This window comes from Girardinichthys multiradiatus, chromosome 23, assembly GCF_021462225.1.
Source record: "Girardinichthys multiradiatus isolate DD_20200921_A chromosome 23, DD_fGirMul_XY1, whole genome shotgun sequence".
Taxonomy (NCBI): domain Eukaryota; kingdom Metazoa; phylum Chordata; class Actinopteri; order Cyprinodontiformes; family Goodeidae; genus Girardinichthys; species Girardinichthys multiradiatus.
Window position 1 is genome coordinate 39,853,389 of NC_061815.1, and position 25,268 is coordinate 39,878,656.

Genomic DNA, 25,268 nt, shown 5'->3' on the forward strand with positions numbered 1-25,268 from the left:
TTCTCATTCAATAAATGACCTTGTTCCACATTCATCACAGCACCTGTTTTAGCTGAATCATGCAGCTATTTCTATTGAAAAGGCTCCTTCAATTCCATGGAAACTACCTGCTCTGCAGCAAATGACTGACAGATACAGTTTGCATCCATATCAGGTAAGTTTAGGGGAAATTTAGCTGCCAATATGCCAACTATTTACAAAAGTAGTTGGAGAAGAAAAAAAGAAGCTAAAAGTACATAAAATGGTAAAATTTGTCAATTGTCATAACAGGCAGACCCAATTCAGAGCTTAGATAGCATTTACATGCATAATAAAATACCCCAAAATTATTCAGTCCTCCTTTTTATGCAACACTTGAAAGTAAAACATTATTTATCCACCCATACTATCTATATTACTTATCCATGCAGTTAATCAAAAATACAGCAAAACTGTTGACTATGTTCTCTATTGGCACTGTTTGTGTTTTTACTCTGCTTTACAGAGTTAAAATAAACCATTTGTTCCATGTGCTTCTTTGTAAGGAAAACACATTCTAGCTACTTCCTATTTTAGTATGTCAAAGCATAGAAGCTGAATAAGGCTTTTTATTTTCCTTCTGGATCCCTTTATGGAAACACCAGAGTTTTTTTTTATATAAAACCGTCTGCCCCATGTCTTTGTGCCTGATTCTCTTGTACATGCATGAAACACCACAATATTTGCATGTAGTCACACTGCTCAGCACCTGCGCTTCTACAAAATTATCTCTATTATTATTATTATTATTATTATTATTATTATTATTATTATTATTATTATTATTATTATTATTATTATTAGTTGTAGTAGTAGTAGTCCTCAATGGAAATGTCCAAGGGTAATTGAAAAATATTGAAAGAAAATAAGAACACAGACAAGAGACCACCCTTATTTTCTCATCCTCAAACCCAACTGAACCAGTTTTATCATATTTATTTATAGCAGTTTAAAATTCTGAGTCCTCTGCAAGAAGACTGTTTCAGCATCATGTGTCATCACCTTACCTCTGATAAAACCACACATTTCTTCATGCTTGTCTACACCTAAACCCACTTACTAAAATGACTGCAAGTGACACCTGACAACAATTTTAGGACATGCAGGATATTCAGAACCTTTTGAGCTCTAACATGTCTGTTTACTGTCACTTTAATTTATGTTTTTTTTCATGCGGGCTGTCTGATACTGGGACACTGGCAAGTGAATCTTAGTCCCACACTGGATTGACAGGTTGTGTATGTGTCAGGGGTGTGGCTGCACTGCAGAAATCTTAAGCAAGTTGATGTTAAGTGTCAAGGTGACACCCACTTGAAATGCATAGATTCTGTTTTTTATATCTAATCATTCAGGCTTTACATCTAAACATTCAGGTTTTACATTTACACCATTTAGTCTTACAATCCCACCTTACTTTTTCTCAAATCTAAAATTAAATTTGTTTTATGTGCTTGAGACAATAATCTTGACTAAGTTCAAAACCGATTAGTGGCTTAATTTTAGAAACGTAAAGGGTAATTTAATCAAATTGACAAGGCAAAAACTAAGTCGCTATCAGTCTGTGAAATGTGGTCCTGGACTGCAAGAGAAATTAAAACTTTGGCTGGATCCCATTGCAGCCCTTGCCCCTCATAGTTAGGCCTGTTTTAGGAGACAGGACACACAACCAGGCACACACACACGCACACACACATACCTAATGGAAATTCAGAGTAATCAATTAACCTAACAGTTATGCTTTTAGAATGTGGGAGGAAACAGGAGTACCTGGAGAAAACTTGTGTATGTACAGGGAGAATATGCAAACTCCGTGCAGAAAGATCTCCGGCCAGGATTCGAACCCAAGACCTTCTTGCTATAAGGCAACAATGCTACCACCTGCACCACTCTGCATCTTCCATCTTGGATCAGTAAACCAAAAATGTAACATTTCTGGTTTTATAATAGTGGCAGGTTAAGCAGAGACCTCCGCATCACGTGCAAGGTAAATGTGTTGAGTCTACACTTTTTAGCATGACATGTGCTTCAGACTCCCTCCCTACCACGGTTTCTCTTGAGAGTTCACACTCCACTCAAAATCTAGTCAAATGCCGTGCAACTGGTGGCTGTAGAATTTTAACCCAGTGGTGTTGACATAGAACTCAGTTTCAGTGTTACAAAACAGTATTACCCATAAAATGCAGCTGCCTCTTCCCCCAAAGCACAGGAAAATACATGCTTGTATTACTTACATGCTTTAATACGTTGTTATCGTTATGTAGCAATCAGCAAATATTCGCAGCACTAACCTTAAGTAGTATTCTTTAGGCATGCTAACTAGGTATGTGACATCATACTACATCATGTTGCAGGTGTTGTGTATCCATGCATGTTTATTCAAAATTGTTGCTCTTTCTTTGTCTGTAGTTTCACTGTTTTCAAAGGTTTTTTCCTTTTTATTGAAATAGTCTTTATAAGCCAATGCATAATTACATCCAGGAAGGGCAAAAATAATAACCATAATTTTCTGTGAATATAAGATTTAGGGATAATATTTTTGTATTTTGTTAAGCAACCACGCTTCTAAGAATCACATTTATGATTAACATTAATTTCTATTTTTAATCAGGAATAACCCCTTCTCTTGATATATAGTTAGATGTCTTCCAATATATTATGTTTAGTTAATTGTTGTTTATTAAAATACAGATATCTATAACAACAGTAGTTAGAATGTGTAGTTTAAAAGATATTAAAGTGTTTTCTTTGATATTGTTTCTTTTTTTTCCTCACAAGCTATAAACAGGAAAAATAATTCTGCTTTTATGGAGCAACTGCATACAATATGGTGCATTTTTTAATGAGTTTATGACAATAGATTAATAATAATCTAAATGTTTTTTTTAATACTGGAAAGTATATTTAGGGTTTTTGACTTTGTTTTGTCTTCCTTGACAAACATAAGAAAGTACTATATGTTAATATTGTTGAAGGATTCAAAGTTGTTTACACGAAACAGACGGGCATAATAATTCACATTTGTTTGCGTAGTTGAAATCACAGAATTAAGTAACTCTGTGAAGGAGCATGCCCTTTTCTCAATGAAATATGTCAGGCAACATTTGAATTTAGTGCCAATGGAGAGAAGGGACCACTAAGATTAGGGACAGCCCTCAAGAATGAGATCTGGCATTTAAAATGAAATCACAACCACCTGTAAATACAATGTATTTATTGTAAAAATGTTACCTATTTTGATTTTGATTGATTATACCTGTTAAGTTGAAGCCGTTTACTGAGTATTTGCTTCGTTTTTGTGGTGCTCAATTTCCATAGTTTTTGCTAATTTACTGACATTTTGTCTGAGTTAACTGCTGCAAGATTGTAAAAATGTGGAGAAAATCTGCAGAGTATGTTTCATGGGGAGGTGTTTAAAATTAACTGGACTGATTTGATTCATTACAAATATGAATATGAATAATTGCAACAAAAAAAAACATAGAATTTGCACATTTAACAATACATTTACATGTCATGCATAACTTTTAAAATGGATAGTGTTTGAGATAAAGAGATAATTTTTTCCTGTAAGTGTTTGTTTTGACAGATGGAAGCAAATGATGCAATGTAATATTTAAATTGTCATCATTAGCATTTTTACAATATGCATTTCACATATGATGTGAACAGTGTTGCTCACACTAAACATACACACTAACAAGCACAGCATGAAATTAGCTTTTTAGCAATGGAATTTCAGGATTTTCATTCTATTTTTAACCTGTGTACGTTTTTCATCTGAAGGTAAACCATTTTTAGGGTTACTCCCAATTTCTATTTCTTTGCTTGCAATCTCACAGTAAAGAAAAAAGCCTAAAGGTTTCGTGCCAATTTAGCATGATGGAAAGAAAAACACCATCTCAATCTGTCAGCATATATGCTATACTTACACTTGGGAGAAATTAGTGTCTGTTTGTGCCATATAGAATTATCACCTCTTAACTATATGACATTTCTGGAGACAGAGAAAAGGAAAAAAACAACAATTATTGCACAGACGGAGAGGGGGTGGGGTGGCATTTGTCATTGCTCTCGTTGGGGTTCAAAAGTAGAATATAAAATGTCTGTCTTTGTCTAATTCAACACATTTTATTTTTATAACTGAGAAATCTGTTCAGGGACCCCAACATTTTTCCAACTGTCAGGGTGTCATTTGTCTGGAAAAAAGTGAAACTGAATTCCCTCCCCCAGTCCTTCTGCATGTTATGAGGTTAGCTGTTGCAAACATGCAAGGTGGAGGTGTGGATGTATGGGAGGCACATTTATACACTTCAAATATGGTCAACCAGCCGTGCAGAGAACACTTTGTTGGATCTCCAGACCGGTTATTTGATATTACTTTTGCCCTGTTGCTTCATCCTCCATCAGTCTCCACTGACTTTGAAGGAAAGCAGTTGGACTTTAGTGTATTGTCGCTCTTGTTAACCCCTTTCTTCTCCCCATTTTATTTTTCCTCCTTTCTTTATGCCCCTATTCTCCTCCCATTGCTCCTTCTTTTTCGTCTTGCCTGGATTCTCCTCTCCAGCAGCCTGCACAGTGAAGCCATCAAGCCATTAGTGAGTCCCAGCACTGATAATGAAACCTCGGAGGTGGTCTGAGCCAGTGTGGTTGTAGAGCTGTAGCACAAGAGGAAGGTAGATTAGGATAATTACCTTTTTCCATGGGGGCACAATGAAAAAAAAAAATCCCACTTCCTACAGGCCTTGATTGGCAAAGCAGCACACAATAATGAAGTATGACAGCCTTTAGTTGGAAAAAGAATGAATAAAAATTGTGTTAAAATAGGTTCTAATCACTTCTAATCATTAACTCATAGAGTAACACATATGTGACAATGTTACGTTGTCCTCCCCCATTTTTCAGGCTTTATCCACATCCCTCCCTGGTGTTTGTTTGTTGTGTGTACAGCTGTAGTTTAAGACCTCACACATACTGTACCGGTTCCTAAAACATCACCGCTCTCACTTTGAAGAGCCTATGAGGTCAGGTTTTAAATTATGGTCTGATCCCACACCAGGTATTCCCACTGCACTCCTATAAATCTATTTTCCACACAATGCATTTCAAATCAAAGCAGCGTCACCATAACACGCCTTGGGAAACATTAAGCCATAGTGCGCTACTTTCATGTAAGATAGCATAGCCTCCGTATGCTTTGATGTGCTCACTTTTTTAATGCTTTATTAATAATAACACATTGGTTTCTTCTCACATCACCACCAGCTTCTGGTGCTGCTTTTTCCCTTTCTGAACCACGTCCATCCGAGACCCGGCTGCTTCATCCCTCCCTGGCCCCACAGCTCTGTCACGGGATTGGCCTGTTTGTGTTCAGGAGGGGGATTATGGGGAACAGCGTGGGTCTTGAGATGAAGGGAGCAACAAAGACCTATCAGAGGGCAGGAAGTATGCAACTCTCCCACATTATTGGCTGCGGAGGGAATCAAACACATCATAATTTCTTCCAGCCATTCCTTCTCTGAGTGCCGAGCAGAGGTATTTGGCATGGATGGGGAGGTGGGCTAGGATTTGAGTAACTGTCAGTGAGTTTAAGTGTGTTTGCTCTTATGTTTACAGGTCTATAAACACTGAAGTAACTGTGGATGAGCATGTAGGCACTGATAGCACTCACCTCCTCCAATTCTGGCCAAAATACAAAGCAGCCTCCACATTTCTAGTGGTGTCCAGGATGAACAATATGAATGGGTTGTCTGATTCATGCATGAATCAAACATTAAACCCAGATTTATTTAATTATTTCAGCTTTATCAGCAGAGGGGTTACTTTAAAAGTAGTGACAAAAGACCAAGAAATAGGACACCAAGTGGAAAGTTTTATCCTTCGGAAATTAATAATCCTAATGCAGTAAAAATGGGTGACCAGCAGATCCCAAAATCAAATTTTTGACCAGCAGTCATTTAATAATAATAATAATAATAATAATAATAATAATAATAATAATAATAATAATAATAATAATAATAATAATAATAATAATAATTATTATTATTATTATTATTATTATTATTATTATTAAGTTGCCTTTATATACACATGTAAATCCCACTGAGACACATCTCATTTACAAGAAATAACCTGTTTAATCCAACATGCAAGACAATACTAGAGTTTCTTGTTAACCCCTTTATTTTGTTTAAACAGACAGAAAGCCATACAACAGAATAACAGAAAAGATCAAATACCATCAGGAGACACTAGCAACGAACCAGCCACTCCTGGAAAGGTTCACCATGGTTCCATAGTTTCTCCATTTGTGGCTCTCATTGTGTTTCTCTGAAGTCCCAGAGTCTTAGAAATGGCTTTTAAGTGGCTTTGTTTCTCATCTGTTTTTTGAATTTCTTTAGATGTGTTGTTATGAGATCATTTAGTCTACTAAATGTCATCAGACATGTTCTATTTAATTAATTTCTTAACTCTACAGGCCTGGCAGTAATCAGGCCTGGGTGTGCCTATTGAAACTGAACCAAACAATCTGGTTAATTACAATTAATTCATTATTTAACAAAGTGAACAATTTAGTTTTTACACTGGGCTTGGTTGTTTTAGATTTTGTCTCTTAATATGAAAACTGTATTTTTGTATCTGTGCAGGTTTGTATCCTGAGATGAATTTCAGTGCTCTATCACAAAATGAGTCTAACAGATTTAAACAGGACTATTTACATAAATATTGTCAGTGTACTCAGTGCAAGGTAAAAAGGTAGCTGCAACAAGCCCCTTTCTTATGTTAAATGAAAAACAAGATTTGTTTTTACTGCAGAACCTTTGTCTGGGTTGACATCTCTTTAATATTAAAAATGAGAATTGGAAAAAAAGTTTTCATAAATTCGAATGCAAAGATTTTTATTTTAAGACAAATTTAATTGGGGTAACTTTTGTGGACTTTAGGAGAGCCACAGGAATTTTTCTATTTGTTTGGAAAACACTTTACCCTTACAACTAAGCTAATATCCAAATTTGACAACAGTCGGAAGTGCTTTGCAAAAACTAACCAGATAAACAGGATGTAGCCAGCTGACTTTGGCTCTAAAGTGACCGGGAGCTGTAGGCCCAAGCACCAGCCGAGTCTCTCCTCCTCGCCCATAATAGATCTGAGTGGTCTGAGGGCCCTCTGGGGGCACCTGGCTCTCTTCCCTGCCATCACTGGCTAAATTGATCGCTGAGGCCATCTCTACACAGAGACCAGGGGTCAGCTTCAAAGGCCTTCTGCCCACTTCCTGCCACCTGGTGTTCCATGTCGGATGATGGGTACGTTTTCTTTCCAGCCCCCACTCTCCGTTACCCTTCTACGAACAGGTTAAGGACATGGAGCTAGTACAGCTCCTCCCTGTGATCTCCTGCTGCCTCCTCCCAAGCCACCCACATACAGAGAGAGGGTGAGAGATCAGTCCCACACAAACACAGCATAATCACACCACCATTTGATGTGAAAATCTGCTTTTGATTTAATTATAGCCTGCAAATGCATATCTGTCTACAATGAAAAGATTTGACAATTTTTGGCCAGAGTTACATTTTCTTCTCTATGGTGCTGGTAACTGTCATATGACCCTAAATCTTTTATCTAGAATGTTTTCCTTTCCATGAGTACATTTAAACATTTCCTTATTTTCGTTAATAACAAAATAATGACATCAAAAACAAAAATTATTCATGGCATGCATTTTAATCACATTATGATATGTTAACATCTTCCCCATTTTTTTACAAATCAAGGTAGGTAATGCAAATGACCTGTTTACACCAATCAGTCATAAGATTATGACAAATGCCAGGCGAAGTGAGTAATATCTTGTTAAAACTGAATGTTCAGCTGAGAAAGCCCTGCAAATAGGTGTTATTTTGACATTTGCCACAGAAGTAAACCGTTTTGAAGACTATTTAGCCTCTCATCCCATTTCCTCCTCAGTAGGTATTTTAAAAGCTGCTAACAAAATTGGCTTGAAGAACATGACAGCAGATCATGGGGGTTTACTGAGCGTCCAAAGTCCATAGATTCCAACCTGATGGAATCTAGCATCTGTAATAAGAAAGCTCAGTCCAAAAAGGTCCTTATGCCACAACGCAGAAGTATAAAATATATTGCCGCTGCCACAGATACAATGCCTTTAGAAAGTTTTTTTTATACTTTTTTATATTTCGTCAGGCAACCATTTGTCTTCAGAAGTCACTGAGTTTGTGAATTTAACCTCACCTGTGTGTAATTTAATCTCAGTATAAATATAGTTGCTCTGTGAAGACATTTGCAGTTTGCCACAAGCCATGTAGGGAACACAGCAAACAGACTGACAAAGGTGCTATTGTAAACTGAGAGAAAAATGTAAGGTTTTTGGCCTACAAGCAAACACTGTTTGGAGCATAACCCTGAACACACTATCCTCACAGAGAAACATGGTGGTGATAGCATCATGCTGTGGGGATGCTTTTCTTCAACATGGGGCAGGGAAGCTGGTGAGGATCATGGGAAGATGGATGGTAGAGCTATTTTGCAACTAAGAGTGAGAAATTATGTCAGTTTCTTGTTGTGCAGAGCTAGTAGAGACATGCCTAGCAGCTGTGATTGGATTCTACAAAGCACTGACTTGGGGTGGCTTTAAATGCACAGCAAACCTTTGAGAATTTTATTTCTAAAATTTGTCAAAACCATGTAATATTTCCTTTCACTTTGAAATGTTGTTTTCACAAAATGTGAAATGTTAAAAGGGTTTGAATACTTTTGCAAGGCACTGCAGATAGTCATAATGTTATGACTGATGAGTGTTTAACAGGGCAATAAATTAAAGCATTTCTTGGCTCTCACTTGGAGCATGTTTCGTTATTAACTGATCAACAGATCTGCTATGGTATGAATAACTCTCTCTTTCTCCGTTGGTCCTGGAACAAATGGCAGGGCTCTCAGACACACATTTGTGTCTCCATCAGGGCTGTCGTACAATCAGCTCCAAGAATACATATTAATCAATGTCGTTTTTCTTTTTTTGTCTACATATTAAGCCCAGCCATCAACCCTCCTACCCCTTCCAATACGTTAGCGGATATCAGTATGTCCACTACTCTTGTGAACAGGGATGAGAAGGAGAAAAAGAGGGAGAGGAAATAAAGGTCTGAGGAGTTTGGCAACGAGACGATGGAGGCTGAGACAGATGGCATGAAGTCTGCAGCACTCTGGTGTGGCTCGCCTGGTGCTAAAATCCTCCTCTCTCACATTCCAATAAATCCTACCAGGAGGCTGGGGAGTCTGTCACACCACTCCAAGGATCCACACAGCTCTCCTCCCTACCTCCATCCCCCATACATCAGTGTCCCCCTCCCTACTCATCAGTGTCTGAGTCTCTGACCACTCCAACATCAGAATTCTGCTTTTGTTAAACCACACAAATATTCACACAAATATGTATAGATGTAGATCTATGGGATCTACTGGAGTGGTTAAGATAAGCAGATGAAAAAAGTCTTAATGACTGCTCTTATTGAAAACCTTTGAGAACTAGCCTTTATTGACATTCCAGAGTACAAATCTTTTTCTGGCCCAAAACATGAGAGACACTGTACAATCCATTTACTTGAGAGGAAGATAACATAAGAAGCTTTTTGATTAGTCTCACCACAGTCTGCAATCAGCCTAAAGTCTTGAGCAGACACAGTCTAACCAAATATCAGCCAAACATGCAGCGCTCAATACAAGGCTTCCTCTGGGTCTTTAAATCCAAAGTGGACAATAAGTGAGGCTGTGATTACACACTTAGCCCGAAACCCAGAACTTGATCACAGACTCCTCTCGACAACTTCACATCCAGATTTTGAACTGCTGGATCTCTTTTGAGTTTGGTTTCTTTTTCACAGACTCAAAGTGGCTCATCTCCTTCGAACAATCTAATTTATTTCACGCTACGCTCTCTCTCTCTCCCCACGTCTCTTTCTGCCCATCTCCTGCCTTCTGTTTGTTCTAATGAATGACTTCTGAGATAAAGAGCTGCTGTGATAGGGTCACAGAGGGCCTCAAAATCACATTACTGTTAATGATAATAAAAAGAACAATCTGCGCTGAACCACTTGGATGTTTCCCTTTTCTCTACCCGTATGGACGAGATGTTTTATCTGTTTTTAGTGTTGTCACGCTTGAAAAGGCTATGCAATTAAAATGCATTCGAAATATTGTCTTCTGTTTTGATGTAAGCATTGTCTATTGAAGAAAAAAAAAAGGTTCTCTGATAACAAAAAAAAACTCAGTATACAGCGGTGCACCATCTGGGTTACAAAGTACAGCATCATGCACAACATCAGGCAGAGCAACATGGTGCAGCATCAGAAAATATTCCCTGAGGTAACATTTTAAGTGCACAATGAATACCAAAAACATTTAAACTACAAATATGAATATCTAACAACTGGCAAAGAGTTATTCTGGTGCAGGCCTTTGTTCATGTGACTTCAACGTTTAACAGACTGAGGTTTATGTTTTCTGCCTTTGCCGAACTGTATAAAACATAATTTAAAGAAATGTGATTGAAGTCGATTTTAAAACATTATTTGGTGACAACTTGCCTAGTGTTTAAACTACATGCAAGTTCAATCACACTTTAAAAAGCACAATACAAGTGCCTCTGAATAAATTAGAATAGCATTGAAAAGTTATGAATTTCAGTAATTGAATTAAAAAAGTTAAACTTGTATATTATATAGATATTTTACACATAAAGTGATATATGTCAAGCCCTTATTTCAGGTAATTTTTATCATTATGGCTTACAGCTAATTTTATTATCTTGCAGAAATTTTCTCTTATGGTCATATAATGGTCCTTCACAATCAGAGTTAAGGCTACTTGACTCACTTAAGATCTACTTGACAGTTGTCCAACAGGTTGTCACTGACACCCTCCACAAGGGATTAAGCTATAAAAACATCACTGTAAGAGAAGCAGGCTGTTCAAAGAGTGCAGTGTCAAAGTGTATTATTAGAAAGTTTAGTGGAAGGAAAAAGCGACAGAAGAAGGAGCATACGTAACAGAGACAACCACAGCCGTGAGAGAATTGGAAACCAAAACCCATAAGAGTTTAGAGATTCACAAAGGCTGGACAGGAGCTGGAATCAGTGCTTCACGAACTTGTGCACACAGACTTCAGGACATTGGGTACAACTGTTGCATCCCTAGTGTGAAGGCACTTCTGAATCAGAGACATCCTCAGAGGTGTCTCAACTAGACTAAGAAGAATATGGAGACAGCTGTCAAACAACTAAGAAGAGCTAAAGGTCTCTATTAAACCAACACTTCCCTAACACCTCAGCAGAGCCCCAGGATGATTTCCGCCAATGCATGCCGGATTGATTCAGTAATTCATGCAAAAAGAGTCCCGATCAAGGGTTCAGTGCATACACTGTACAATACATGGCCATACTAGTAGAGATACCTTTTTCACTGGTCTCATGTTATACTAAAAACCCTGAGAATCTGAAATTTGTGTTTAGATTAGCTGTTAATCATAATAATCAAAATGAGAAGGCGTATTTGAAGTATATCACTTTCCGTATTAAGCATCGATATAATGTGAGTTTTTACTTTTTGACATAACTGTTGAAATAAATCCACTTTTCTATTAAATTTAGTCGTATTCAGCTGGTACTGTGTTTACGTCATTCATTATAACTTGCAGAGGAAAAACTCCCAGAAAAAGCTTGAGAAACAAAGTTTTGATCCAAAACCACTAAGCTCATCAACTTATTTCTCCAGATTTATCTTGTACAAGTCATCGCAGCATCAGATATAGAAAATATTTACATGAATGTGACATTCACAAGTGGATCATTTGTGGCTTTCCCTCCCCCCCTCGCCATAGAGACATAGTTGCTGGCTGTCCTTCCTGCGTGGCAGGGCAGTGTGGCGTCCCCAGGCTCCTTGGCGATGCAGCTGTCACCCACGGATGGGAAAGTGGTAGGGTCAGTGGCTCCGCCGCATGGATCCTGGCAGCATCCATCCCACCCTGGCCCGGTGAAAGGCCAGGGATCGGGAGTCCAGCTTCGCAATGGATTGATCGAGGGCCAGCCCTCCATTAGCCACCGTCAGAGCCAAAGGTCAACTAAGGCCAGCGGATGGGTCCTGTATGTGCATCCTATGGAGTGACTCATTCCCACATCCAGGGAGCGAGTCCTTGTCACTTTGGCCACTCAAAATAGCTGACCTGTCCCTGATGAGTTGATGCATCCCACTCAGTCACATATCCACTATTCTTTTTGCACTTTGATGTCAGAAACATTATGCATTATTGCTGCTTTTAGTGATATTGCTATCTATCGTCTGCCACATTAAAAGAGCCTTCCCTCTAATTTCCTTCCGCAGAAATTGTTTAATAAATGAGGAGGCCTTGATTTTGCAATGATGATCACAAAGCAACACAATTGCTCCAAATTGCCCACAGAGTAGATGGTGCACCACATCGCTCTTATCACTGAGTGGCAACTGCTGCCTGGTATAGTCTACACTGATGCAGCCAGGCTGTGAAAGGGGATAATTGTGGTGCTAAATGCTTTCGAGGCTGACAGGATCCATTTCTTGACTTGTCAAGGGCAGCAGCGATGGAGTGGGTCATTCCCCGGTCTGTACACACAGAGGCAAATGAATTTATTTTCACCAACATAGGTGCACACATGTGAGCGAGTGCAGGAACTCACACACACACAGATAATCAGCCTCCCTCCACACAGAGATGATTGTCTCTTGCTTCTATCAGGTTGCATGTGTTTTATTCTGCAGCCATAGAGACCTCATCCTGGGAAATTGAGCAATTTCTGATTGAAAATAGTACCGGTAATTAGAGCACTCAGTATTTGCAACCACTTGGCATTGCATTAGTATGCAAAGCTGGCAGCCAGCTTATCTTGGGGAAAACGTTTGTTTCCTTAATTGCCCTCTTAGGACAAAAGTGAACAGTGTGGGTGGGGAGGGTAGAAGAGTAAAACGTTAACGTGCTGCAGCAAGAATGGCGCCTGGTGTGTTGAGGGGCTGTGACTCCCCGAACAGAGGGGTTAAACTTCACTAATAGACTGCACGCACGGGCACACACACATGGACAGAGACTAGCGGAGGAGCAGTCATACACCCACACACGGGCACACTCTTCTTCCATTGGCACATGGGCACACTGAGCCTCTTGCAGACAACAACACAACTATGATTGGCCCACAGATTCCAAGACACACACTTCGGCACAATTAACTCTGCAGACATGGCTATGGTGCAAAATGCTGTGCTAATGAATGAAATGACCCTGACTTTGAAAGAAGGATCCAAGATACAAAGCAGAAAGCAGGTTTTTTTTAGTTCACTTATTGGTGAGCTCTTCAAGAAGCATTTAGCAGATGAGAAGTTTCACTTTTATGAAGCTTGATGCAGAATTGTCATATTTGACGGTGAGTGTCGCCTGCTTCCTCAGCACCTCACCAGTACTGTTAAAACACTACATTTAACATGAGGCAACTCCTACACTGCATCTGATCGTTAAGGAAATTCTGCCATGTTTTTTTCCACTTCAATGTTTAAAAATTGATGCAAACTGTTGCAGCTTTTCTACCAGTGACTGCAGATGCATCTTACTTTGAAGTGCCAGAAATAGCCCGTGATTCCCTCGATTGAAAACTTAATAGGAGAGTTTCTCATGAGATGTTATATAATTCAGAAATCACCAGCACAGGCAAAATTAAGAAGGTTTAGATTTTAGAGGCCATATGTGCTCCTATTAATAGTCAGAAACCCCAGTGATTTTGGATATTATTTTTTCTGGAACCGCAGGATCACTTTGACTGGAAATAGTGACTTTTAGAGATTGTGGTCCAAACCTATCTTGGTAACCTTATAATAAACTGAATCTTACACTTCCTTAAGAAAATGTATACATTGCTCCCATTATTAAATAAGTTGTCTCCAAATTTTAAAATTCCACTCTGTGGAATAACACAAACTCATTTCAGACTGCGCCGATGCAAACAGATACGCAAATTAGTTATGCGGGAAAAACTTTAAATGCGCCATGCTGCAAAACTTTCTGTATCATAAACACCATACATGCATCTAAAAACAGCATTTTCAGATGGATTTAGATAAAATAGTTTACCCTAAATAGTTCATCGCAACGAACAAGTAGGTTAACGTAATAATATATATAAATTATCACGCAATCAAAACTCTGACCGCATTTATGGCTTGCTACTTTACATTTAACCAATTCTTTAACAACTAATATATTATAACAGATTTTTAAAATAACAGAACTATATTTTTCATTTTTTTATTTTTATTTTTACATTGAAACAACAGGCGCCGCCATGCTACAAGTGAATTGATAATTAAATAGAACATAGAATGTGGCCCTTAAGGCCTTACAGTGCGGACATATTCTCCGAAAAGCACCATAAAGCCATCATTCGGGTATTTAATTTATTTACACAGAGAAAACAGGAAATGCGTCAGATTTGTGCATATAACGACCAACCTTTCATCTCAGACATCTGTTGCTTTTCTTAATTATGACACAAAAAGCGCTGGATTTCAACTATTTTAGTATACACTTTTCTGTATAGGGACACGATAACATTCCCGGGTTTTGAAGTTTTTTATTTATTTTGCGTTAGTTGCCGTTATTGACAGTTCCGAGGCAGGAAATGGGGAGAGAGAGAAGGGGGGAAGACATGCAACCAAGGTCTCAAGTTCGGAAATCGAACCCTAGACGGCTGCGTAGACGACTCTGTATATGGGGCGCCAGCTCTACCGCTGGACCACGTGACACCCTCTGACGTTGTGAAGTTGATCCAGACAATCGCACTTCTTCGGACATTTGGCAAACACTAAATACAAAAAATCAGTAAGTAAAACAATAAAAAAATAACTAATAATAACAATTATTATTATTATTATGGTAGCAGTCGCTAACATGTGAAATTGGCTTACCTGATTGTACCATATATTATAATTATTAAGAATGGTCCTATTTACACCTCCAAGTACAGTGTCCGCGCACTCCCGTGAGCGCGCTGCTTGTGGGCCATCTGGCAGCTCCAGAAGGGGTCAACGTCACAGATGCTAAATTAATCAATAAATCAATCAACCCCAGAGATTTTATCCTTTGGTTTACAACGGTGGCAAAACGAGTCATGCCAGTACTGAGTTTTATTTAAATAGTCATTCAAACAATTTTTTTTTTCTTACTTCTTTATTTTACACGTTGAGTAAATGGAAGCTCAGAGCGACTAAGCAACGCATCACCAAACAAATCCACTGCGTTGCTTCAAAGGGAATCCTCCCTTTTCAGAGCACCTCAGGAGACAGTTGACAGAATGCAAGACTTCCTTAAATGTTTGTGAGGGACCAGAATGGCTTTAGGGAAGCTGAATCGATGTCTGTGTGTACACAACCTGTCCAACAAAAGCAAGGGCTAATCCACCTAAATGACACAATGCACAGGGCCCTGTTTACATGGACTATACCCACAGAGGGCCTCCGCCTCGTCCTCAGACCGCACTGAGGTGCACTTTTTTCTTTTCTCTTTCTCCCTCTCTCTCTTTGGCTCACAGACGATTACATTTGTGCAATCATTTGTGCAATCGACATAAAACCGCAAAGGAGAAGTTCTAAATAAGATTTCTATTACCCAAATCAAAATGTTTAATACTGCATATTAAATATTTAACGTTTGGCAGATGGTTTTTCAGTTTTACACTAACTGCTAAGACCACATCAATTTCTGTCAAACCAAAAGATGAAAATCATTTCTGAAAAACAAGTCAAGACATTTTAATTTATCTATCAACAGTTACAAAGGTTATTTAAGTTCAAAGTAACGAATACCAGTCACAACAATCCAGTAACTTTGTTTAAATAATTTTCACTTCAAAGCAAGATGGGCGCAACTCTCCATATAACTTCTAAACAAAAATCAACTCCAAAGAATAAAAGCTAATTTATACACAATGAATTGTGCGCAACGTATAACCCAAACTATATCGAATTACGTGTATTAATAGCAGCAGAATAATCACAGTAAAAAGCAAATAATAATAATAATAATAATAATTAATGGTCATTTTCAGTTTCCATCATAACTATAGAGGGTTAAAGATGAACAATCTCCAGTTTTTCTTGCATTTATTTCCGTGTAGCGTTCCCGCGCAATTAAACATTCCCAATTATTTCTACTATAATTATTTCACATCAATTTACAAATAGGCCAATAAGCTTCCTTTCTGTGGGGTTTCATTGAGCTTAATTAAATTACATTTTTTAAACCTTATTATTTGTGCTTCTACAACTAAAAGGATAATAAAGAAAAAAAACAACTTTTGTTCAAACCATCAATTTTAATGAATCTAATCTCATATTAGATGAAAGTTTATGGAAAGCATGAAAGTGAGTGTAATCCAGAAACTAAATGGTTAATAGACGAGCCTGCTCATTGCCTACGTCTATTCAGTTTACTCTTATTTTAGAAAATTAAAAGGTCTGGCATCTGCGACAGTTTTTTAATTACTTTTATTGCAGTCTTACATTTCCCTCTTTAATCGACTCGGAGCCGTTCTTATATCTTCCCCGTCTGTAGGTGTGTTCTACTGTCTCCATAATTGCATTTCTCTCCAGGAGGGGGTAGGCAATTACGCTGCGGAGCAGCCAGGTAAATTCCGGCGCCTAAATTGAAATATTCCGCTTTAATCCTCGCTAAATCCCCAATTCCCAGGACCCGGAGACGTGGGTGTGTTAGAGGGGGTCCTGCGGAGCCCCCACTGCGCGTTCAGGTGAGAGTCGCCTTGCAGGATGGGGGAGGGGGGTTGGGGGCTCTCCTTTAGCCGCCATAAGCATAAAACAAGATTACTAGATATTTATCACTGAGGGTTCCCTGCAAACAGAACTACAGCCTGCCAAGCTCAGGTAAAGACAGGGAGTGTTGCATAATGAGCAGGAAATGAATTGCAGGCTGTTGTGGGGGGGATATTTCCAACTTAAACGATTGTGTCATAAACAGAGCTTCCCCATTTTTTAAGGAGGCTGTTTATGTAAATTAATGTGCAGATGAATTTATGAAACTGTGCCTGAAATGTTTGTTTTGGATGCTATTGGAAGAGGAAGAAGCTCCTAACATTTACTAGATGTTAAAACATGTCTTCTGCAAAAAACAGGAAAGATGATTTGAAGTATTTTTTTTTTCCACTGTTACAGGAGTAGAAGTTTGCACTTTCCACTTGTCATGGTGTTGCCTGAATTTACCTTCCCCATATCTTTAATTTGTAGTCACCAGGAATAAAAAGGCTGAATCTCAGCTTTGGCAGCTCCCATGTCAGTCTTTGCAGGAGTGGGTGACAGAGAACAGCAGGCAGATAGCATGCTAAAATCGCATCACTAGAGACCTCACATCAAAGTAGACCAAACCTCATATTGAATGAACTTTTAAAGCCATAAAAAGCTATGTGACATCAGAGCACCTAAAATGTGACTGTCATGTTCTTTTTTCCTTCAAACTTTTTGCAAAAAAAAAAAAAAAAAAAAAAATCGAAAACACAAGCTCAAAGACTCAAGAAGTATTCAGAGAAAAGAACTGTTCAAACGTGCACACTAAGATTAGCTACCTTTGTCTTACAGGAACCTCAAAGAACAATTAGATTGAGAGACGGCTGTGACGAATTTGTCAAAAATAAGATGATAGACACAACTTTGGCAGCGAGTGAACATGGTTGGGGATTTCACTCAAGCGGAGTCATTGACAAGACACTGTCAGAAAATGTGTCAGCTTCAGCAGACCTGCCAGTCGACAGAGATACAGTTTGGGACTGAGACCGATCAATTCCCCAAATGCCACAACAAGACATAACAGCACTTATTTTAAGTGAAAAAGTACTCTGTCCTTGGATGTATTGTCAACTTTTTTGTTTGCAACATCCCAGGATACGGGGGTATAAAAAACAAACAGCAGCTGAGCCATATTTACCTTGGGGTTTCAAAACTTAAAAAGCAGACGTTGACCTTTTTGTTTGGACACAGCCTGTCCTGGCACATGGTTTTGTTGTCCAACGTACACGGATTCCACACCTCCAATAGTTGTACTCATTTTGGACCCACTATTTCTGAAGTGAAATCCAATACTCAAAGCATTTTTCCCTTCAAAGTAGTCTCCTGTTGTGCTTTGTGGCCACAATAGTGTCAATCTCTTACTTTCAAAGCCTCGTCTCCATGTCAGCGTTGAGTAGCTGTCTATACGTGCCTCCGAATGTAGTTGAGGCTTTGATGCCTGATCGGAAAATAGTCTGAAACATTCTAAAAAATACTTAGGGCGAAAAGAAGAAAACATTTTATTGATTTGGCCGCATGTGAAATTTGACCTGTGATTTGAGAAAATTGCTTTCATGCTCACAAACTGTGCAGTTATGGCACTGAAAAAGGATTAGGTTAACGAGAATTGCAACGGCAGTAGGAGGGAAACTCTCAAACAGCAAATAAATCTGTAAGTCAAAGAGCATCAGAATTTGCAGCCTAGGAAGAATACAAGCATGAATGTATAAATTAATTACTGGTAGCTGCACAATAATTGTAATTAAGCAGGCCTGAAATATACCAATCAACTAAAAATTCTCAGTTTTAGCTGATGGATAAAATAAGATCACAACAAACCTAAAAAATGTAAATATCTTTACATGCATCAGCGGGTAAAATCAAACGTATCCCTAGTTTTAATCTATACATGTCCCACTTCCTGTTAATTGCAGGACTTGGCTGCAAGACCGTTTTTTGCAGGGAGATAATATCTATGTTCCAAATTAGGTAACCCAATGTTTAAGCAAACTCACCCTAAAGATTTTTGTGGTATGTTACTACAGATTTAACCATGTTTAAACAGCTAAATTCCAACAGTAGCTTATTTATTTTATTTTATAAAACAGATTTTGTTTAAATTACAGAAATGCGTGAAAGTAGTTTTGGCTAAATCTTTTCGCTTTCCCCCTCTTGTTAATTCACCTTAATGCTACAGGTGAATGGATAATTAAAAAGGATCTTAAAGGGTGTGGGCTTAACATTCTTCAGATGTGCAAATTCAATTTAAAGCAATTATGTGTGTAGATTTTTACACTGAAATGATAAAAGAATAAAAGTCAGCTATGTGCATCTAATAGAAAAAAATGTCAATTTTTATTGGATGATAAGTTACTCATAAGGAATCAATTTCATCCAAAATAGCTGGCTTCCTGTTTGTTGCAGGACATAGCTGCAAGAGAGGCTTTTGTGGTCTTAGGAAAATATCTGTTTACACAATTTAATTCCTCTATGTTAAAGTAGGGTCTTGTGTTGTTACCTCAGATCTAATCTATTCTTCAACATGTAAATTCCAATAGCAACCTATATATTTTATGTAACAGATTTAAAATAAAAGGGCACAAGCATAAAATATTTTCACTTTTACCCTCTGATGAATCCATTCAGCTCGATGCTACAGGTGAATTCATAATAAAAAGGAACTTAAAGAGTGTGGGCCTGAAGGCCTTATGATGTGAAAATCTTCTCTAAAATTCACTTTAATGCCATAAAGCTATGTGTTTCTAATGGGCCAGGTCAGCTAAAAATTGATAAATTTTGGTTAATGGTTTAAAATAGTTGCACCAAACAAACAAACAAAAAATGTATATACGAGCACTAATTTCAACAAATGATCAAATTAATCTTAATCATGATTCATGTTAAATTTGACCCCGGCTGACATCTTGTTTGTTGAAGAACACGGTTGCACGAGATGATTGTATAGTTTTTAGGAAGATTAATCTGTCTTTCAAATCTGGTACCTCTACATCAAAGTAACAAAGTAACATTCTTGTGGCGTTTTACTTCAGATGTGAAACATCCTTGAACAACTTTTATTGAAAATGAAAAAGCTTAACAAAATCTTAAAAACAGTTATTAGTTTATGCACCAATTAATTCATGCCATTTTAAAGTAAAATGGCATGGTCCTGTTGGAGGATGTGGCTTCAAGAGAATTATATGTAGTCATAAAAAGATACATCTGTGTACCAGAGGTCGTGCCACCATGTTAAAATGAACCAACCAACAAGGCTTCATTTAATTACAAGGGGGCGCTGTGGAGCTTCTTCTTTGTATACATTTAAATGACCCTTAAAATAAATATTCACTAGGCTGATGAGTGTGAACATTTTTTGGTGTCTTGGAAATATTTAAGTACTAAATAGGCATATACTTGATAAATATTATTATTGTTAAATGTATTATTATCATGATGATTATTAATCTTTTTATTATTATTATTATTATTATTATTTTCAGGTCCATGGAAGACATTTCAACCACTAAAGATATGAAGATGTTGGACATGAAAAGTCTAGAACAACCATTTCAAAACCTGCATTCAAAGCCAAGTGATGGAAAATAATCAAGTGACAATGATCAGAAGAAAGGAGAGGCAATCTCAATAAACTTTGTCATTCATCCATTCAAAGTTCAATCATATCAGAGGTGTTTTGCATAACTATGAGGTGCTGCTTCTAATCCTCAAAGGGTTTTCGGCCCTCTTGGCTTCGCACTGTAGTCATTCAAGGTCGCAACCCGGTAGGAAATATGGGCTGCCATAGCAACACAAAGATGGCCTCTGAAGGCTTAGCATAATTCTCCCCTAATAGAAAAATAACAGCGGCAAATCCCATCCTTAGTGAACTCACTCATTTGACAGAGGCAGGCTCCCACCTGTGAGGCACATAGTCACCACAGCAATCCGCTAAGGCTGCTATACGATGAAAAATGCACCCATCTCTTGATGGGGATGGGCAGTCTTAAGCTCAAGCCAGATTCTTTCTCTCCTCAGAAGAAAGTCTCTGGCCAGCTTTGGGTTTTTTGAGGCTGGACAATGCAAGCTGCCAATTGAATCACACTCTCTATGTAGTACCTAACTTTGAAGTGCTTAAGCGATAGCCTTAGAAAGAAATAAATCTGGCAGATGATGGTGGCTTATATAAGGATCAAAAACTGTGAAATGATTCACCTTCTCTCTTGAAATATTTTTAACTCAACGAGATTTATTGACTTGCTGGAATGGTAGCTCATACTGTAAATCGTTTAAAATCCATCCGTTTTTGGTCCTCTCGGAATATTCAGCTGGGAGTAAAATGCTACTAGACTTGTTCAGTAACAGGTCTTGTTCATTTCGATTGTGATCCCCAAACATGCCCTCCCCCTTTACTTTGCTGCCAAGTACACAGAGATGGATTTCTGTCACTGTGATAGTTGCATCAGGATGATGAGTGCTGGGGGAGAGAATAAATTACCCCCACACTTTAAGAGTGGGAGGCATGTAAGTTATCAGTCACTACAACAGTGCATAGCTCTCTGCTTATGGAATAGCTAATGAAGAGCAATATCCAGCGTTGTTGCAACCCTGGTGATCGAGGTAAAAATCAAAGGCTCCATGAAATCATTACTGCCAAATCTGGCTGTGTAAATCATACAATTGCCCAAGGATGATTTCAGTAAGAGGTATGGTGTGCTGTCTGTCACATGCAAAGACATTCATAATGAAGGAGAGAGAGATAGGTGTAGTTTAAAAATTAGGTCCGTGCTCTGCAGTGCACCTGAATCAGCCAGATTTTGCTCAATGGGATCTGTTTTGCTAACTGTGTTCAACTTCTAGAACCTCATTGTCTGGCTCATGTGTAGCATCTGTCTGTCAGCATCCTGCTGTAGATGCCAGCCGCTTAACTGCGTTTACACTGTGTTTTAGCCCGTTGGTTTGAATCCCGTTTCCTCCTTCCAAACTGTGTGCAAGTGTCATTGCATCAGGCATGTTTTTCTGTTTCATGTAGTTCAAGATGACAGGGGACTAAGTGAGAGATAATCATTACATCAAAATGTCCTTACATCTCAGCAGAACGCTGCTTGGTTTTTGCTGATTGTTACCTTTTTGCCTTATCAACAAAACTCAAAAAGATAACTAAATCTTAATTGATTCCCATCATCTTAATTTCACTGAGAATAATTACTCTATCTAGAAATCTGGTTCCTGTGATTGTGATAACATAAGGATGATGTATTAGCCCTCTTAAGTGGCTTTTTTGTCATGCAAATGGAAGTTCACTAGCTTTCTTTTCTTATCAAGTGATCTTTTTGCTGTTGGGCAGATATGCTAAATTATTTTTAATATTCCATTTCCATTATATTAATTCATAACTATTATATTACATTGCTGACAAAACAATACCTTCTCCTTTGCCCTTTACTCCTTGAAAGTCTGCTCTGGCTCTTAAAATAGATTTTCTAAATTGTAGCCGCTTGACTAAATCATGGCGTGCTTCATTGCAGCTTCACATTAAATAGGCAGTGACATTTTAATGGCCATTTGAGGGGTTAAATCTACCCTGTCAGTGGTTGGATGAATGGAGTAATTAAATCAAGCCTGGATCGACTGTCCAGTGAAAAGCCAGGCTCTCACTGCTGAAGGAAACGTACCAAATGCCAGCCTATAAGCCTTCTGTTTCACACTCTTACACTGAGCACCTTTTCACTTCAAAGCTTGCTCAGCACTGTCTCAAAGATACACATCTCCAGGAAAGAATGGCCTCTGCTGAGATATGGGTACCTCTGGCCTCATTTAACGCCAACTGCTCCCCTCCCCCTCTCCAGGCCTGAATCTGAGGATAGAGAGGCTATCTGACGAGATCACTCTGAGATGTGCGGGAACTTAAAGGCAAAGAGTTACCGAGCATCCTACCAGGAGTCTCAAAAGGGTTCTATTAAAGCATGTTCAATATGCCGGTCAGGGGTTTTCAAAGTGTTGCACACCCTCTAGCCCCGGCAAACTCAAAGGGCATCAGAACACATTCAGTAAGAGGAATCTGGCCCCATTAATTTAATGAGTCCAGGGTATTAGTAGGCCATAGCAAGCTGAGAAAGCTCTCTTTTTTATCTTTGGTGGAGTTTTAGGGAAAGGTCTACCAACTTGGTAATGCCAAAAGAGAACTAGGTGCAAGGGGCCCTCATCGAATCTGAGATCAGTTTCTAGCTCTCAATCCTCAGGGTGCAATTTCTAGTCCATAAATTGCTTTTGAGCAAACTTGAGGAGCAGATTAAGAGTAGAGGGTGACGCTTTTATTGGCACTTGAAGGACCACATCGTCTGTCATTATTGCATCTACTATAAAATCAGATATAGCACTCGCTTACATACCTAGGAAGATCTACTACTCTAGCTAGCACGGTTGCAATGCCACCATGTTGAAAACAATCTGTCCACAAGCGATAGAAAGACTTCCATTGCATTAATTATACCACTTGAACCTTTTCATGTGAATTTCAACATATTTGAATGGGACGACCAACACAAATTAATTTGTAATCATGGAGTGGAAGGAAAAAGCTTCATACTTTTCTTTTGCCTATATTTCTTTGCAAAATAGCTCAAGCATCTAAGAACACTAATTTGTAGGTATTTTACAGATTCTTTAACTTATTTAGGTCTAGACTTTGATTGGACATTTATAACACTTGAATATAGTTTGATCCAAACCATTCCATTGTGGCTCTGACTGTATTTTAGGGTTGCCGTGTGTCCTTTGCAGCCACTAACATGTTTTCTTTCTGGATTTGCCTGGTTTTTAGCTCTACCCTTCCTTCCCTAATTTCTGAAAAACTTTCAGACATCTGCTAATAAAAAGCATACCCACAGCATGGTGCTGCACCACCATGTGTTACTATACATTTTATACTAAGTTTAAATCATATTAACTAATTGGTTGCACTGGATTTTATTTAGGGGCATCAGAGTACAGGAGACTAAATACAAATGCAGGCCACAGTTTCCAATGTGTAAAGTTCAAGGGGTTTGAAAACTTTAGCAAGGAACTATTTAAACACCTGGCAAGGTACCCGATATTTGCTATGTGGTAGTTCCCTCCAGTGCTGTTGTAAGATGACACACAAACACACTCATGCACACTCACAAGGTGAAAAACAATACTAGCTCAGCATTCGCAGTTGGTAATAATGGGCATGTATTAGCACTTGGAGACATATTTGCATAATGTATTTGGAAACATGCTGTGGACTTTACGGTGCTGCTAGCTTCGTTTTTTCATTCAGATCTTGTCTTCAGTCATTTCACAGCTAATTAGCTTGGTAAACAGTGATTCTTCCATCTAAAGTTGTGACATCTGACTCTAAAAAGAACAAACATTGCAAGCTGACAACAAACTGACTGTCACCAGTAAGATATTACTTGGACAGTGGAGTTTTCTTGGCCTGTCAACCAGGGAGTAGCAACTGCTGGAGTTGATTAAAGCCATATTAACATTGTAACATAGCCTAGGACAGGGCCACATCAAACGCTCCTCTTCATGAAAGTCTGGAGTCTCATCCCTGGGATGCGGAGCCTCTTGTGACCTCTGCTGGGACCCTGCTGAGCTCCAAGAGCTGCGGGGTGAAGAAGAGTGGGTCAGGATCTCTGTGGGGTGCACCTGAACCAGACTTACCTGTGTCTGGGTATCTGCATACCATAATGTGGCCATGTGGCTGGAAGGCGCGAGTGCATTGACTCTGACCTGAACAACAAAGAAGGAGGGAGAGAGTCTGGGTGAGAGGTCAGGGGGAGCAAGAAGACTTGGAGAAAACACACATACGACACATCAGCTGAACATGATCAGAGGGACAGTTCTGGCACAGCGGAGGCAGAACCAGATGCCCTCAGATGTCCTGATGAAACCTAAGCTCCATGTAAACATGTCAGTTCAGAACTGGTTGTGCTTCAGTTAAGCACAATTTAACAGCTCAGTTTATCTTGCTGTTTCCAGACAAAAAGTGTTTACTTTTGCCAAATTGCAAATAAAAAAAATCTATTTTGAATTCCAAAATAACTCCTAGCTCATTCGTAATAAGCACTCTTGCTGAACAAACGCACCTGAAGCCCATTGAGGAAAGGTTGTTCCAGCCAATATTTATAGACGCGATAAAAGAAAAAAGATGAAAGAATAGATATTTGACTCTCTCCAGTCCGTCTGTTTTCTCCTCCGAGCCTGTGTTATTCGCCCAGTGTGTAGCTAACAAGAGAGATATATCAAAAAACAAATTTCTCTTGAAACTTTTTCTCTGCTGCAGTTTTACTGATGATATACCTTGAGTATAGGTTTTTATTTATCCAATAAAATGTTGTAGTTGAAAAACGTCTACTTAA

General features: G+C 38.6%; 1 long non-coding RNA gene across 1 annotated transcript in view; it reads right to left on the reverse strand.

The window, feature by feature from the left end:
- Positions 1-4,563: 4,563 nt before the first annotated feature.
- The window catches only part of LOC124860618, a 33,038-nt gene continuing 12,333 nt past the window's right edge, over positions 4,564-25,268 (reverse strand). The window contains exons 2-3 of the long non-coding RNA XR_007036403.1: positions 24,571-24,639; positions 4,564-4,673 (exon numbers count right to left, since the gene is read on the reverse strand). This is a non-coding gene — a long non-coding RNA (uncharacterized LOC124860618). The remainder of the gene's footprint in view (positions 4,674-24,570; positions 24,640-25,268) is intronic.